At 37.4% G+C, this 8,964-nt stretch overlaps 1 long non-coding RNA gene across 2 annotated transcripts; it reads left to right on the forward strand.

Moving 5' to 3' along the window:
* The first annotated feature begins 627 nt into the window (after positions 1-627).
* On the forward strand, positions 628-8,748 carry LOC105475532 (uncharacterized). 2 transcript variants are annotated; one of them, XR_011621659.1, is made up of 3 exons: positions 628-779; positions 7,575-7,625; positions 8,628-8,748. It is a non-coding gene; the product is annotated as an uncharacterized lncRNA (long non-coding RNA). The 2 variants fall into 2 exon arrangements; XR_983431.2 differs by lacking the exon at positions 628-779 and adding an exon at positions 5,902-6,056.
* Positions 8,749-8,964: the final 216 nt, after the last annotated feature.

Raw genomic sequence — 8,964 nt, forward strand, 5'->3', positions numbered from 1 at the left:
AGACACAGAGCCAAACCATATCAACTTGTATTGAGGGAAGGAAGGTGAATGAAGGGAATCATGAGCAAAATGAGGAAATGGTGTTGATTTAGATCTTGACTTTATGGAAGTAGTGAATTGAGAACATGCTATTCTGAGTCCCAAACCTATTAAATTTACCTCAATTATAAGTATAAAATTGAGGAGTATATCTTGCAGATATCAACAATATAAATATATTGTTAAGATTATTAAGATAAATGTTATTATAGCCAGATAGGCAAGGAGTCATAAACCAGTAGAGAAATGAAATGCAGAAGTATGGATATATGGAAATTTAAAATGTGTGAAAAAGATGGCATTGAAGATGAGTGCAGAAAGAATGGACTTTTTAATGGGTGTTGTGGCAGATTTTATTTTCAAAGATGACTGCACCAAATATATATCATAGCCCACTATGTCCTTCTCATACTGTGACACGAACATATCTCCCCCTGAGAAGTGGAGTCTGTGTTCCCTTCCCTTGAACTAAGCAGACCTTTGTAACTGCCTTAACCAGTAAATAACAGTGGTTGTGACAGTTCATGACTTCTGAGGCTAGGTCATAAAAGGCATTTTATTTTCTGTCTTTCACTCTGAAACATTTCCTTTGGGAGAATCCAGCCTTCATGCTATGAAGACAATCAAGCAGCCCTTTTGAGAGGCTCATGCAAAGAGAAACTGAAGCCCGTGTTGACAGCGAACATCATTTTGCCAGCCAAGTGAATGAGATACCTTTGAAGTCGATGTCCTAGCCCTAGGTAAGACAGGTTTCCAGATTAATGCAGCCCCAGAAGACATAAGACTGAAACTGCATGAAAGGCCTCAAGTGAGAAATGTTCAGTGGAGCTTTCCTCAACATTTTTGACCCACAGCAACCATGAGAGATAAATAAGTATTGTTGTACTAAACCATTAATTTTTTAGGGTGATTTGTTATATAAATAATTAACATAGGTGTTGATAAATTTGCTTATTCATAAGGGAAAAAAGCAAACATCAAAACTGAGTTTCTGCCTCCTGCTATGCACAAAAGTCAAATTCAAGTGAATAAATGCTTTTAATTTGAAAAGCAAACTTTAGAATTCTAAAAGTTTTAGAAGAAAATGTGAAAAAGTAACTGTATGATATCAGGACAGGGAAAAAAAATTCAAAACACAAAAATGCTAACAATAGAGAACACATTGATCCATGACTATATTAAAATCTTTAATCAAAACATACCCTAAAGAAAGTAAAATGATGGCCACAATTGGGGCTGTATCATAGTTAGACTTCTATCTCTTCCCAGTCCTCTACTTCCTTCTCCTCCTTTCCACAGGGGCTGATGCCAAGCACACTAAATTCAATCTCAGATTTTATGTTTCATAGAGCCAACGATTTTAAATGTCATGTTTATCATTTCCATGAATGTTTCTATAGAATAACTACATATATACAGATCCAACATTAAGATTGGGTATGTTATACCTGTTCCAAGTATTGTTTGAATAATATCACAGCTTGCATTATTGTGGCTAAATGTACATGTAGTTCCACTCCACCTATTTTAACAGGTACATGGTATTCCGTCTCAGTGATTCATACATTTCTACTTTGGTGTCCTGTTACAGCAAAACATCTCAACACTTGCTGTTCTCGCCCTACCACTGTATCCCTTTCTTGACTGCAAGGAGCAGGCTCATCTTTTACTTCCCCTTCTCATCTTCCCTACATCCTCCTCTTTTCCAAATCTAGTTCAGAGCTTTACCTAAATGGCAGATGGTAGACAAGGAGGAGATATTTTATTGGTAAGAGGACACAAACTGGTAAGTGTTTAAAAAATAATACTCTCCTACACTGTTGACAAAAGAAATTCATATTTACTGAGAAAATCTGCAGAGGCAGGGGCCATAGTTTATTTTACTGATCTTCTTCCTTTAAGTTTCCTCCGGGCAGGAAGGCCTACTGGAATGAATCCTGAAAGAGTTGCTTGCCAAAATGTATGTGAAGAAATAAATCTGAGAAATGCAAGAGATGGACTGTGATGGACATGGAGTGGTCCTATACTAAAACTCTTCATTACCTAATTCGCACTTTTCTCCCCACACTTCTGTACAAAACTTCATGATAGCCAACTGAATCTCATCAGTTTCCTCAGCATTTCCTATTATCATTCCTCGTGGTCTTCATTTAAGCCTTTAAGTCCTATTTAAAAATATTTTCTCTTTAATTATTTGATTTGTGTTTTGTAGGGTTTTTTTTTGTTGTTGTTATTTTTTCTTGTTTGTTTTTGCTTTTTTGAGACAGAGTCTCGCTCTGTCACCAGGCTGGAGTGCAGTGGTGCAATCTCAGCTCTCTGCAACCTCCGCCTCTCCGGTTCAAGCGATTCCCTGCCTCAGCCTCCCGAGTAGCTGGGACTACAGGTGTGCGCCACCACGCCCAGATAATTTTTTTTTTTTGTATTTTAGTAGAGACAGGGTTTCACCATGTTCGCCAGGATGGTGTCCATCTCCTGACCTCATGATCCGCCTGCCTCAGCCTCCCAAAGTACTGGGATTACAGGCATGAGCCACCGCACCCAGCCATGTTTTGTAGTTGAAGAAAATTTAGACTCATGGTTAATTACAGAGCATAGATTTGAATCACATAGTAGTTGAATACTATTTCTTTTTCCCTTCTTCCCCCCTTCCTCTCTCCCTTCTTACTTCTTTCCTTCTTTTCTTTCTTTTAAAATTTTAGTGGATTTTTCTCTAAGTAATACAAAAGTAATACATTCTTCCTTTTGTTCTTCTGCAAGGATTGCCCCTAGGAGTAACAACAGTTGCTTTCTGAATTTTCTAAGCATACATATGTACTCACAAACACATACCACATGCGTATACACATACTTTTTAAATTTAGTAAGATCATATAACTTGTCTTTTTCTTTTCATTTTTTATTTTTTTGAGGCAGAGTCTCACTCTGTCATCCAGGCTGGAGTGCAGTTACACAATCTTGGCTCCCTGCAGCCTTCGCCTCCTGGGTTCAAGCAATTCTCCTGCCTCAGCCTCCCAAGTAGCTGGGACTACAGGTGTGCACCATCACACCGAGCTAATTTTTGTATTTTTAGTAGAGATGGAATAGGTCAGGATCACTTTCTATTAGAGTTCCATCTGATTTAAGAGCTGAATGATGTTGAACAATAGGTGTCTAATTTATTTTACCATTGTATTTAAATTGGTGCCTTTTTATTTTTCTTTAGACAGGGTCTTGCTCTGTCACCCAGGCTGGAGTGCAGTGGTACTACCTCAGCTTATTGCAAACTCTGCCTCCTGGGCTCAGGTGATCCTCCATCCTCAACCATACGAGTAGCTAGGACTACAGGCACACAATACTACGCCCAGCTAATTTTTGTATTTTTAGTAGAGACAGGGTTTCACCATGTTGGCCAGGCTGGTCTTGAACTCCTGACTTCAAGTGATCCAACCGCCTTGGCCTCCCAAAGTGCTGGGATTACAGTTATGAGCCACTGTGCCTGGCCAGGTGCTTATTTTATTATTATAAATAATGCTGCATTGAACTAGTAATTCTGAAGGATTAAATCTTAAAGTAGCAATCAAGGGGTGGGTTGAGCTAGTGACAATGAGCAGTCAACCCTAAGAGAAGTGTTTTATTACTGAAATTGCTTAGAATTGCTGGCGCATAGTGATAATACAAAGAATAACTTTTGGTTGGTTTTCTTCTTATTTTTTTTAACTCTCTCCAAACCCCTTGATTACCTATATCCTGGGCAGATCTTCCCACTGACCTGCCTCTGGTAGGCCACTGGGTTCTTAAAATGGGTATTAATTGTTTCAAAAAGAACAGACATTTGAAATTGATGATACCTTTTCCTTAGTCCTCTCACTCTCCAGAGGTCATAAAAATTTGCAATCCCAACAATAGTATGAGAAAGTTGCAGATTTATTACACCTTAAAAAATGCTAGATATTATTGCAGCCATCAAAAGGAAAGAGATCGTGTCCTTTGCAGGGACATGATGGAGCTGGAAGCCATTATCCTCATCAAACTAACACAGGAACAGAAAACCAAACACTGCATATTCTCTCTTATACGTGGGAGCTGAATAATGAGAACACACGGACACAGGAACCCACACTGGGGCCTATTGAGGGGGCAGAGGGAGGGACAGTATCTGGATAAATAGCTAATGCATGTGAGGCTTAATACCTAGTCGATATGTTGATACATGCCACAAACTACCATGGCACATGTTTACCTATGTAAAAAACCTGCATGTCCTGCACATGTAGCAGGAGCTTAAAATAAAGATTTTTTTTAAAAAAAAGACAGAAACTTTTGCTTAAAAATGCTGGATATTATCAGCGTGATTTATTTTTACCAATTCAGTAGACAAAAATATAATGTAATTGCTGTTTTATTTTTTTTTAAGTATTGGAGAGTTTGAGCTGCTCACATTATTGGGCTTTTGTATTTCTTCTTTGAATAGCTTATTTTATGGTCACACATTTTTCCAGTTATTGATGGTCTCTATGCTATAAAGCAAGCTCAGAAAAGTTCTATCCCATTCAAAATTAAAATATATTTCAACATGTTTCTCTATTTCTTTTGCAATTTTTAAAAATGTTGATACTTTTGACCCTTCTAGAACCTTTTAAAATTATGATGTTACTTAAGAATCATTTATTTTATATTGCTAACCATTTTTCTATCATAATTTACTAAGCAGACTAGTAGCATCCATGGGTCCCCCAAGAGATCCACAGATTCAGGGCAAATCTGTGAATCTGAATGGAAAAATATTCCCTTTTATTTTCACTAACATCTAATTGGTATTTATACTTTCCTTCAATGATGAGCATAGGAAACAAACTACAGCAGCAATATCTGTATCCCTGACTTGGCTACCAATAGAAATTAGAGATTTTTATATCAAATTGCAATTACAGATATCTAAAAATAATGTTTTTAGTCATTATTACTTAGAAATTGCTGCAGTTAGTAAACAGCACATCATATTTTGGCCAAAGTAATTCTATCAGGAAGTAAGGTTTATATTCTTTGCTTAGATGGAGCTCCCATAATGTTTGATAATGTCTCCAGTTTTTACTACTTTTAGGGAAAAGAAAGTGCTTTGCATCATCATTTAACACATTCATGTACTCACAACAAAACTCTTCCTACAGTCTTAAAATAAGTTTTGTCAACAGACATAAAACTAATTAACTTTATCAGAAAAAGGTATGTGAATCATTTCATTTAAAAATTTTTGTCAAGGAATGGGCAAAGGAAGTGATCACCACCAGAGAAGTTTGCTGGCTTTTAAGAGAATAAATCTTCCTATGCTTATTGAGCACAAGTTGTACATTTTATGAAACAATAATAACAAAAAAATACTTTTTGAACATTGTCTTTGTCCAGTTTGAGCTGCTATAACACCTTAGACTGGGTAATTTATATAAACAACATAAATTTGTTGGTTACAGTTCTGGATGCTGTAGTTCAAGATAAAACCAGAAGATTTCAAGTTTAAAATAAATACAAGACAAAATAAGCAGATTTGGTATCTGGTTTTATCTAGTCTCTGCTTCAAAGATGGCACTTTCTAGCTGTGTCCTCAGACGGCAGAAGGGCAAACAAGCTCCCTCAAGCCTTTATAAAAGCACTAATCTAATTTATGAGGTCTCCACTTCCCAAAGGCCCCGGGTTTGCCTCCTGAACACCTCATCTCTCAATACCTGTTGCACTGGGGATTAGATTTCAACATATGAATTTTGGTGGTAAAACCATATTCAGATCACAGCATTTCACCCTGATGCCCCCAAATTCATGTTCTTGTCACATGCAAAATGCATTGATTCCATTCTAATAGCCCCCAAAATCTTAAGTTGTTCCAGCATCAACTCAAAAGCCTGAAGTCCAGAGTTGCATCTAAATGTCATCAAGATCAAAAATTGTTGAGACTCCAATGTGTGATTCATCCTGAGGCAAATTTCTCTCCCGCTGTGAGCGTATGAAATCAAACAAGTCATGTCCTTCCAAAGCACGACATTGGGGTAGGCATAAAATTGACATTCTCATTCCAAAAGAGAGAACTAGAAAGGAAGAAAAGAGTAATTGATTCAAAGTCCAAAACCCAACAGGGCTAATAACATTAAATCTTAAGTCTTGAGAATAATATCCTTTGACTTGATGTCCTGCCTTCTGTACACATTGGGGCACAACCAAGCCTTGGGAGTGGGCCTTCGAGGATGCAGGCAGCCCCATCCCCAAGGCTTGGCTGGGTGCATGCCACACAGTACCTCTCATACATTGGAATCACGTGCCTACAGCTCTCCCAGGCTGGAGTTGCATCATTCTGGAGTCTCAGAGCCTACTCCCACAACAACACTAAATGTTGTGATGCTCTCTCTGATGACCCCGACCTATGCCTGTGCTGGGCATTGCCCTTATGGGGGTTCTCTGCAGTGGCCCCACCTCTGTGGCAGCTCTCTGTCTGGATACAGAGGCTCTCCAGGGCATCTTTTGAAATCTAGCTGGAGATAGCCATGGCCACACAGTTCATGTACTCTGTGGACCTGTGGAGGTGGCACTGTGCAGACACTGCCACATGGTTTACTACCTGTGCCTTCTGGAGGGCCCGCCAAAGTCACACCTGGGCCTGGTTAAGCTGCAGCTGGGATGACCAAGGACCACTTCACATGAATGAAATGAATGGAGCCTTAGAATTGTTCTCTCCTCAAGCTTCTGACATTCTGGGCCTATGATAGGTGGGACAGCCCTGAAGATCTCCACAATGACTTTGGTGTCATTCTTCCATTGTTTTAATGAATAGCACCTGGCTTCTAACCATACTAATCTTCTTATTTAACAATCACTTGGCCACAACATTGGTGTTCTCTCCAAAACATGCTTTTTCATTCTTTACAGCCATGCTTAGAATTTTTTAAATCTTGATAAATGGAATTTCTGCTTCCATTTTTATTATAAATTCTATCTTGAACTCATTTCTCTCTTCCTACTCTTTACTGTAAGCAGTTAAGAAAGGATATGCTACACCTTCAACACTTGGCTTAGATACTTCTTTCATGAAATATCTTATTTCATTACTCACAAGTTGTACCTTTCACAAAACACTAGGACCCTAGGACATGAACACAGTTCAGCCTAATTACCACTTTATAACAAGGATTGCCTTTCCTCCATTTTTCAATGACATGTTCCTCATTTGTGTCTGAGACCTCATTAGAATGGCCTTTACTGTTCGTATTTCTACCAACATTCTAATGGCTACCACTTAGGCAATCACTAGAAGGCTGAGGCTTCCCTACAGCTCTTCTCTTTTTCCTGGTTCTCACAAGAATTACATTTTATGGTCCATTCTTGGGAATGCACTTCAAAGCCCTTTTAGCTGCTACCCATCACCCAATTCCAAACCTGCTTCCACATTTTCAGGTATTTGTTAAAACAGCCCCCACTATCATTACCAATTTTTATCTTAGATTGTTTGAGCTACTATAACAAAATACCTTAGACTGGGTAATTTATAACCAGCGTAAATTTATTGCTTACAGTTCTGGAGGCTAGGAAGTCCAAGATCCAGGTACCAGCAGATTCAGAGTCTGGTGAGTGCTCATTCCTTTCTTCAAATTTAGCATCTTCTAGATGCGTCTTTATATAGCGGAAAGGCAAACAGGCTCCCTCAATCTTCCTTTTTAAGAATATTAATCCTATTCATGAAAGCAGAGCCCTCATGACCTAATCACTTCCTAAAGTTCCTGCCTTTCAATACCATTGCTTTCGGGGTACATTTTTCAGTGCATGAATTTGGGGGAGACACCAACATTTAGACTATAGCAAAGAAATCATTTTATGAGACTATGAAAGAAATTATTTTATGACAGTGTGAGTTCTGCTTGCACATGTTTTAAAACATATGAAAATAATTAAGTCTTTCAATGACAGATCCTAAATAATTAACATGATTGCTACAGAAAAATCACACGTTTTCTTGGATAAGCTGCTAATATGGAAGAAGAGGTTTGAGGTACATCCTGGCAAATTTTTAAGTTCTAGAAGATGAACTCTACCAAGATACAATATTATTGGTAAATGTTCTCAAAAAAAAATCTGAATATACCTGGAAACACTTTAAAAATCCTCCAAAGTTAGTCTATCTTGACGACGTTAAGGCTTATTAATTATGCTTTTGATGATATATCTACAAGCTCATTGCCATCAGAAGGTTGCCTATACTTTTTTCTAGAAGTTTTATAGTTTTGTATTTTATTTTTAGATCTGTGATCTATTTTGAATTTTTGAAAACTCAGAAACATTTTGTAAAAGATCAATGTCTAGATTCATTTTTTTTGCGTGTGAATGTCCAGTTGTTCAATCAACATTTATTGAAGAAACTACTCTTTCTACATTGTATTGCCTTTGCTCCGTTGCAACTTTGTCAAACCAATTGACAATATTTTCTGGATCTATTTCTGAATTCCCTATTCTGTTTCACTGAACTATATATCTATTATTTTACCAACATCACACTATTCTGATCACTGAAATTTATACTAAGTCCTAAAATCAAACAGTGTTGGACCTCTAACTCTGTTCTTTTTCTTCAGAATTGTGTTGGCTGTTGAAGGTCTGTTGCCTTTTGACAAAAACTTCAGGATCAGTTTGTCAATACCTACAAAGTGACTTGCTACCATTAGGTTGGGATTGTGTTAAATCATAGATCAAGTTGGGAAGAATAGAAATCTTAACAATATTAAATCTTTTAATTCATGAACTTGGAATAGCTCTTCATTCATTTAGATATTCTTTGATCTCATTCATCAGAATTTTTCTGCATATAAATCTTGTACAAAATTTGTTAGATTTATACCCAAGTATTTCATTTGGGGGGTGCTATTTTAAGTTGTATCACTTTAAATTTCAATTGTAATTATTTGTTGCTGG

This window comes from Macaca nemestrina, chromosome 4, assembly GCF_043159975.1.
Source record: "Macaca nemestrina isolate mMacNem1 chromosome 4, mMacNem.hap1, whole genome shotgun sequence".
NCBI classification, from domain to species: Eukaryota; Metazoa; Chordata; class Mammalia; order Primates; family Cercopithecidae; genus Macaca; species Macaca nemestrina.